This window comes from Cinclus cinclus, chromosome 11, assembly GCF_963662255.1.
Source record: "Cinclus cinclus chromosome 11, bCinCin1.1, whole genome shotgun sequence".
Taxonomy (NCBI): domain Eukaryota; kingdom Metazoa; phylum Chordata; class Aves; order Passeriformes; family Cinclidae; genus Cinclus; species Cinclus cinclus.
In genome coordinates this window covers 24,819,727-24,828,653 of record NC_085056.1, presented here as the reverse complement: position 1 = coordinate 24,828,653, position 8,927 = coordinate 24,819,727, and the positions used below count along the sequence as shown (strand labels likewise).

Sequence of the window (8,927 nt, the reverse complement as noted above, 5' to 3'; positions counted from 1 at the left end):
CCCAGAGGGAAAGGGGGCCTGGTTCCCTTACGAATACGTGATCCACACCTGAGTCCTGGGTCAGGGGTCCCAAATTCCTTGCCTCAGTACCATCCAGCTGCACACCTGTACCCATAAGGTCCCAGACCCGCAGTAACCACGTTGTAAAAGCCTCACGGCCCCTTCGTACAACATCTTTATGCAGATTACGGAGACTCTCGTATGACAGGGACTCTGTGACGATCTCAACCTCTGGCTCCCCTGCTGGTTGTGAGGGCCCTGCTTTCTGATCCTTATTATCCAGGTGCTTTCTTTTCACCTTAGACTTTCTAGTTTCCACGGGGGCAACTGCTGCTGGCTGTGAGTGCCCTTGCAGTTCAGCTGGAGCCTGGAGAGATGTAACATTTGTGGGTTCCACTGCTGCACCATCAGGTTCTCCCTCTTTAAGGCAGGGGAGAGTTTCTCAAGATCTGGGGAAAGGTACTCCTTCAGCATCTGCCCCATCTACTTCACTAGAAACCCCACCCACTCTGGATGGTTCCTTTCTGAGGTGATCTCTGGGGCAGAGTCAGGCTCAGGGGCAACGTCCTTAGTCTCTGTGGCAGAATCCTTAGTCTCTGGGGCAGGGGCAGGGTCAGGCTCTGGGGCAGAATCCTTAGTCTCTGGGGCAGAATCCTTAGTCTCTGGGGCAGGGGCAGGGGCAGGCTCTGGGGCAGGCTCTGGGGCAGAATCCTTAGTCTCTGGGGCAGGGGCAGGGTCAGGCTCTGGGGCAGAATCCTTAGTCTCTGGGGCAGACCCAGGCACTGGGCCAGAATCCCTACTTCTTGGGAGACGTATCAGGGTTGTCATCCAAGTCAATCTCCCCTCATCTCCGAATGTTAAATAGAACAGGTTTACAAGGCCTATTAGCAATGTCAGCCACTGTATGATATCATTACTGCTTAGAAGAGATTTGAACCCCTCAAAAGCTGGTGGAGCAGACCCAAAAAACTGTGTAAGGGGTTGGGACAAAATTTTCCCTGGTGTCATATCCTTACAGTATGTGCCATTATTAATGTAACCCCAAAGACATACAGTTAGAGTGTGATAGCTCCCAATCCATGTATCCACCTTCCAGAGGAAGTTAAAAATCCATTAATTTCTCACGTTATCAGCCCACAAAATGAACTGGATAATAGTTACAGTAGCCTGAGTTACAGGACCCATGTTCAAGTAAGGGATTGCAAATGGGAGAGATAAAGCTGTGGCCACATGGAGCTCAAACCATGGTAAGCTGGACAACATGATGCCACCTAACACAAAACTGAGGTAACTCAAGAACTGTTATTCCTTTTTCACCCTTTTCTCTCAATGCCCTTGGGCCCCACATTGGGCACCAAAATCTGTCCTACTTTGAAAGACAGGTGTTTGCCAAGGAAAGCAGAAGCTTCCCTTTGGACTGAAAAAAAAAAAAAAAAAAGTGATTCTTCCGATTATTATAATTTTGGAATTAAGAGAGCTCTCAGGCAAAGATATGGGGGTAGGAATAACAGTTCTTTACTAGTATATCTAACATGACAAACAAGAACAACAGCTATGAAATTACCCACAAACAGAACAGTAACTCAGTCCCAGTGTTTTTTGGCTGCAGGCACCTTTTCCCTGAGCTGCAGTTCCCGGTGCTGGGGGCGGGCAGGTCCCGCAGAGCCGCAGGAGGGCTGGGGGTGATGTCAGAGCTGTCCCAGGGGGAGAGAGAGATGGAGAGAGAGCCCTCTGCTCATGGTGTCGGTCCCGGTGCCCAGCAGAGTGCTGGATGGTGGTAGTTCACAGCGAGAAGACAGCAGTGCAGGGTCCAATAGTAGTGAGGATGTTTTCCTGATGCTGGGATGGCGGAGATGGGGGTGAGGCGGCGATCGTCCTTCTCGTCCAAACTCCACGGGGGAAATGGGCCAAGACCCAGCCTTCCGCTTCCTCTTCTGGCTGTTTGAATCTTGCGGGGTTTCCCTCCCCTCTCTCTCTCCTCCTCCCCCACCCTTGTCACCAGGGCCCAGTCAACAGGTATCTTAGCATGACAATGGGGAAAATTCCACAGAGGGAAAAGTGAGCGAGCCAACCCCCAACAGGGGGACTGAGACAGAAATGACAAGAAATGCTTTGAGTAAAAGAGGGCTGACAAACCATATGGAACTCCTAAACATTTTCTGTGCTTACAAGAACAGGAGGAGAGCAAAGTTACAAGATGAGATAAAGAGCTAGAATGCGCGAACAGGAAGCAATGAACCACAGGATAAGGTGGATTTTCAGAGCCCTGAACCAGGAAAACTGGTATCAAAGATAGAAGATGACCAAAAGACTAAAAAAGAGCATGCACAAGCAGACAAGGTGAAAAGTTCAACTGAGAGGAAGACTGTTTACTTCATCCCAAGGACCCCCAGAAGACCACCAGAGTGAACAGCAAGGAGCAGTGCTCAGTCACAAAGAGGAGTGGAGCTAATTTTAAAACAAAGCAGGGACAAGCAGGGTTAGGAAATGAATATGTATTAGGTGAATTTTGTAGTCCTGGTTTGTAGAGAATAAAAAGAGAGGCATTATTGGATCCCAGAAACCTGGGTTTTTTGAGGTTTCTGTGCTGGCAGGCACTGACCCACTGGAGAACACTGCTTTTGACCTGAGGCCTTGGAGACAGCTTCTAAATATGAGTGATGAAGTTAAAATCATGGATGTGTAGTGAAATAGAAGTGTGTACTTTCCCATGGTGATGGGTTTTAAATTTGAGGGTTTTATAGTATAGTAATAGGTATGAGACAAAATGGAGGATTTTTGGTGGTGTCTGTTTGGGTGTTCATCTTCCTTCTTCTTCCTTCTTCATGGGTTTCAGGTAGTAGTTTCTGGTTGGTCAGTCTGTGTCACACTAAGGGACATGGGAATTTAGTTATTGGGTTAAAAGCATCAGTTATACAGGTGTTAATTCTGTACTGGATTCTTTAGCTCTAAAAGACCTTGTAGCTACATGTGTCTTCCTTTCCTACAGGAAAAAAGCAACTATCACCTCCAGGCACCTATGGCCAAAATTTGGGAATCGCCTCCAGAATTCTCTACATCCAAGGACAGCTCCCAGACAAAAGCTGCCATGACTGACGAGTCTGGCTGGCCTTGGCTTCCTGAGGGCTGGCTCTCATCTGCCTTTTGAAACACTGGGGTTCCTTTTTTTCTTTCCTAATGAAAAGAACTCTTCTTCCATTGAGACACCCACAACCAAAATTGATATTCCATCTCCAAAAATCCCTGTGTCCAAGGATTTCCCCCAGATGAAAGGTGCCAGGAGAGATGGGTCTGTCTGGCTTGGCCTAAGGCTGGCCACCTCTCATCTTCTTCCAAAGCACTTGAGCTTTTCAATTTTCTTTCCTATGGAAGAAAACATCCATCTCGACCAGGCGCCCGTGGCCAAAATTAGGATTCCAGCTCCAAAACTCCATACGTTCAAGGATTGCTCCCAAGGGAAAGCTGCCAGAACAGAGAGGTCTGGCTGTCCTTGGTCTCTGTTGGCCTCCTTTCATCTGGTCCTGAAACCCGGGTGTTCTGTGCTTTCCTTCCTACAGAAAAGAACTATCTTTTTCATTAAGATTTCTATGTCTGAAATTGGTATTCCACCTCTAAAATTCCGTATATCTGGGGATTACTCCCAGACAGAATCTGCAAATAGCAACAGGTGTGGCTGTCCTTTGCCTCTGGTGACTGCCCCACATCTGCCCCTGCAACACGGGGGTTCAGTTGTTTCCTCCCTATGGAGATGGTGGTGACACCTTTGGGCCCTCATGGCACCAAGGACATCACTGTGGCACTGCTGGGCTGCATGGTCCCAAGGGGCCGGTGTGAAGCAGCAGGGCTGTGTGGAACCAAGAGGCCATTGTTGCATTACAGGGCCTTGTGTGGCCAAAGGGCTGCTGTGATCCTGCAGGGCACCATGGATCCATGGAGACCATTGTGGCATTGCAAGGCCCCATGGAATCATGGAGACCATTGTGACACTGTGGGGCCCCGTGGAACCAAAGGGCCATTGTGATCCTGTAGAAGCAAGGACAACGTTCTGACACTGGGGCCTCGTGGAACGAAAGGGACATGGAACAGATCTGGCTGACTGGGAATCCCACAGACCACCTGGCAGGTCCAGCTGAATTTAGCATGTCAAGGGCTGCTTCTCATCTGCCCCTGGAGCACTTGGGCTTTTGGCTTGCCTTCCTATGGAAAAGAAACATCTATATTTCCTGTTACCCATCTCTGAAATTGGAGTTCCCTCTAAAATATTCCATATATAAAAGGGTTTCTCCAAGGCAAAAGATACAAGACCAGACTGCTTTACCTGGCCTTGTCCTCAAGTGGTGACCTCTCATCCACCCCTGAAGCACTGGTGCACTCCTCCTTTCTTTCTATGGAAAGGAATCTTGCTTCTCCTCCATGGGCCATGGCCAAAAACGGCATGTGGCCTCTAAAATTCCATATATCCGAGAATTGCTCCCAGATGGAAGTACGCAGAACAGAGTGGTTTGGCTGCCTTGGTCCTCTAGTGTTTTTTTGTAGATTATGAGCATAATGTTTTCAATTGCAAATGCCTTGGAGAGGGCCCAGAGATCATCCAAGATGGGATTTGGTGGCTTTGGGCACATGACCACTACATAGAGACAAAGGAATTCTGTGCTCAGTGGAGTTGACACTGAGGTTGAGAGGAGAGCCAAGACTGGAACCAAGGAGAAAGGAATTTTTCTCGTGGGGCAGGGCTGTGGTGCACCACGTCCCCCAGAAGGAGTCTGGAGCAGCCCAAGGCTTTGTATGGCCAGGCAGAGGCAGGCAGGACTCAGAGCTGTCAGTAAAGGAAGGGGCCAGCGAGGTGGGGCACCCGGGGGATGAGGACAGCCTGCAGGGACAGAGGGGCAGTGCATGGACACCATAGGACAGCCTGGGCTGCAGAGGGCACAGGGATGGGCAGCAGCTGAAAGGCCCTGCCAGAGCCAACTCCTGCAGCACTTTGGCCATGGCTGCTGGCCCTGGGCCCTTGGCCAGCAGGGGACAAGTGAGCCTTGCTGTGCTGGGGCCTCATTGCCTCCTTGTCCCTGCTCAGCAGCCTGGCAGGGGCCGCCCCATGGTCCTGCCCTTGGCATTGCACATCCCCAGAGACCAGTGCCCTGGGAAGAGCCCTGAGCAATGAGGGAGGGACAGGATCTGCCTTGCCAGGGGCTGGGGCTCAGCCTTTGGCCCTTTGCATTCCTGAGACACATCCAGGATTGCTCAGCATCAGGGACACCTTTCCCTTGTTTGTCCCCACCTGTCTTCAGTGCGACCAGTGCTCTAACTGGAATCTGGGTACAATTTTATTGGGGGTTGGTTGGGGGTTGGTTCTCTCCCTTTTCCCTCTGTGGAATTTTCCCCATTGTCATGCTAAGATATTTGTTGACTGGGCCCTGGTGACAAGGGGGAGGAGAGAGAGAGGAGGGAAACCCCGCAAGATTCAAACAGCCAGAAGAGGAAGCAGAAGGCTGGGTCTTGGCCCATTTCCCCCGCGGAGTTCGGACGAGAAGGACGATCGCTGCCTCTCCCCCATCTCTGCCATCCCAGCGTCCGGAAACCACTATCGGACCCTGCACTGCTGACTTCTCGCTGTGAACTATCACCGTCCAGCACTCTGCTGGGCACCGGGACCCACACCGTGAGCGGATGGCTCTCTCCATCTCTCTCTCCCCCTGGGACAGCGCTGCCATCACCCCCAGCCCTCCTGCAGCTCTACGGGACCTGCCCGCCCCCCACCCACACTGTGAGCGGATGGCTCCCTCCATCTCTCTCTCCCCCTGGGACAGCGCTGCCATCACCCCCAGCCCTCCTGCAGCTCTGCAGGACCTGCCCGCCCCCCAGCACTGGGAACTGCAGCTCAGGGAAAAGGTGCCTGCAGCCAAAAAACACTGGGACTGAGTTACTGTTCTGTTTGTGGGTAATTTCATAGCTGTTGTTCTTGTTTGTCATGTTAGATATACTAGTAAAGAACTGTTATTCCTACCCCCATATCTTTGCCTGAGAGCTCTCTTAATTCCAAAATTATAATAATCGGAAGAATCACTTTTTTTTTTTTTCAGTCCAAAGGGAAGCTTCTGCTTTCCTTGGCAAACACCTGTCTTTCAAACCAGGACAACTTTCTCAGTCATGCCTCTCCGTGGAACCTAGTAAAACTTCAGGAAACTTTGGAGTTTGTATCTGATTTTGAGTTTTGCGAAGTTTTTTAAACACTCTCTCTGGGACTGAGTCTGTTACAAACCGCACCAAATCCCAAAGAGGGTCATTAAAGTCTTTGTGCTCTGTATGTGCTGCTGAGCTGGGCTGAGCTCCTGGCACAGAGGCAACTCCCAAGGTAAACAAGAAAAGCTTCAAAAAGACATTTCTGATGAGGAGCAGCTCCTCTCCCAGCCCAGCAGGGCTGAGGGCACTGCCTGCAGGCACTGAGGGGACAGGAGCCAGGCACAGACAGGCTAAAGGCAATCAGGATTGGGAAGACGTTGAGCTGAGACTTCACTTGGGGAAACATCTTCACAGCCCTGGACATGGTGAGTCTGCGGGTGCAGGGCAATGTCCCCTGTGCTCCTGGAGGGATCTCCTGGAGCCAGCACACCCCACAGCCTGGGGCAAGTGTCCAGAGGACTCTGGCAGTCCTGCTGCCCAGGATGGCTGCAAGGGCTGAAGCTGGGGCTGCAGCCAGGGCTGCCCAGGGCTGTCCTGCAGAGCAGCTCCTGCAGCCCTCAGAGCTCTTGGCCAGCCCAGGGCATGTGCCACCTGCCAGGGGTAGCTCTCAGCTCTCACCTGCCTTTCAGCTCCCCATGGACTGTGGGGAGAAGTTGGAGGTGGAAGGAGCCACCCCCATCAGGGCAGATTCCTCCTGCTCTGGAGATGCTGCTGCATGGCCAGGGCTGCTCTCAGCTCTCTCCTCAGGGCAAGGCAAAGGGGCTGGCAGGTGTGTCTGTGTCACTGAGACTCCTACACTGTCCCACTGGGGATCAGCAGATGTGCCTCAGCTCTCCCTCACGAAGTGCCTCCTTACCCTGCTCTGCCTACAGACAGCCACTGCACCTTGGCTTGCAGCATCTCAGTTTGTCTGAGCTGCTCTTAAGGCCCTGCTGCCAGGGAGATGCCCCTGCGCAGTGCCCTGTGCTGGGAGGGGTCTGCAGGGCAGAGCTGAGCCCCCAGGGCTGAAGTCCACTTTTTTTTTGTCCTGCACACTTGTGTGATTAAAGTGTGATTAACCTGAATTAGAGCCAGGTAAAATGAACAAAGGGCAGCTGTGTGGGACCAGCAGTTCTGAGTGCACTGGGGCACAGGGAGCCCTGTTTTGTCTTTGTGCTCCCCAGTGTTCTGGCTGAAAGTGATGCTGAAGATGATGCAGTAACTCAGGAGCACAATCCAGAAGTAAAAAAAAAAAAAAAAAAAGTTTAATGAAGTTTCCCCAGAGGAAAAGAAGTAGTTAAAAGGGAATTCCAAATAAAATGCCATAGCACTGACTCAAAGAGGTTGGTCCGAGGTTGTCAATGTCTTGTTTCAAGAGTCCATGATGCCTAGAGAGAAGAAATATCCAACAGCAGCTCCATCAGCCACTTCCTCCTGCTGGCATTGGCAGACACGTGGCAGCTGCAGCTCCTGCACTTCTGCCTCTTCCTGGGCATCTCCCTGGCTGCCCTCCTGAGCAATGGCCTCATCATCAGCACGGTAGCCTGTGGCCACCACCTGCACACCCCCATGTTCTTCTTCCTGCTCAACCTGGCCCTCAGGGACCTGGGCTCCACCTGCACCACTGTCCCCAAAGCCATGCACAATTCCCTCTGGGACACCAGGAACATCTCCTACTCAGCATGTACTGCTCAGCTCTTTTTCTTTCTAGTTTTCATCCTGGCAGAGTATTTCCTCCTGACCATCATGTGCTACGACCACTACATGTCCATCTGCAAACCCCTGCACTACGGGAACCTCCTGGGCAGCAGAGCTTGTGCCCACTTGGCAGCAGCTGCCTGGGCCAGTGGCTTTCTCAATGCTCTGCTGCACACAGCCAGTACATTTTCCCTGCCCGCGTGCTATGGCAATGCCCTGGGCCAGTTTTTCTGTGAAATCCCACAAATCCTCAAGCTCTTCTGCTCACACTCCTACCTCAGGGAACTTGCGCTACTTGCTGTTGGTATCTCTTTATTTTCTGGCTGTTTTGTGTTCACTCTTTTCTCCTATGTGTAGATCTTCAGGGCTGTGCTGAGGATGCCCTCTGAGCAGGGACGGCACAAAGCCTTTTCCACCTGTCTCCTTCACCTGGCTGTGGTCTCCCTGTTTGTCAGCAATGTTTTTTTTTGCCTACCTGTAGCCCCCCTCCATCTCCTCCCCATCCCTGGATCTAGCCCTGTCAGTTCTTTACTCGGTGGTACCTCCAGCTCTGAACCCCCTCATCTACAGCCTGAGGAACCAGGAGCTCAAGGCTGCAGTGTGGATACTGATGACTGGATCGATTAAGAAACTGTAAACTTCTTGCCAACTTCTGGAAGTCTCTTGCAATAAAAGTAATCTTTGATAGTAATTTTTCAGTTTAGTAGATGGATTGTCCTTTTCTTTCCTTTTTTTTAGTATTTTGATATATTCCACTAAGAAATGACAATGTTTTTGCCAGAGATAATTTTGTTTCTCCCCATGTTATCTGTAGACCCAGATAGTGTCAATATGAACCTGTGCCCTGGGTGGCTTTAATGACCTAAAGGATCTCTTTACCAACAAAGCTATAATCTGAGATGCCCCTTTTGTTCCCTCTTCTGGAGCTGCAGCAGCAATGTCTGTGTGCAGAGCTGGGGGCAGATCAGTACTGGCACAGCAGCTGTGCCCAGCAGCAGCAGCAGCAGCAGCAGCACTTGGTGTTGCCAGTGCTGCTCCCGTGCCACTGCCCCGCTGCCCTCCTGCCCCTC

The 8,927-nt window shown here is 51.3% G+C and overlaps 1 pseudogene; it reads left to right on the top strand.

Annotated features, from left to right (window-relative positions):
- The first annotated feature begins 4,435 nt into the window (after positions 1-4,435).
- LOC134048175 (olfactory receptor 14C36-like) lies at positions 4,436-8,494 on the top strand (annotated as a pseudogene).
- The last annotated feature ends 433 nt before the right edge of the window (positions 8,495-8,927 follow it).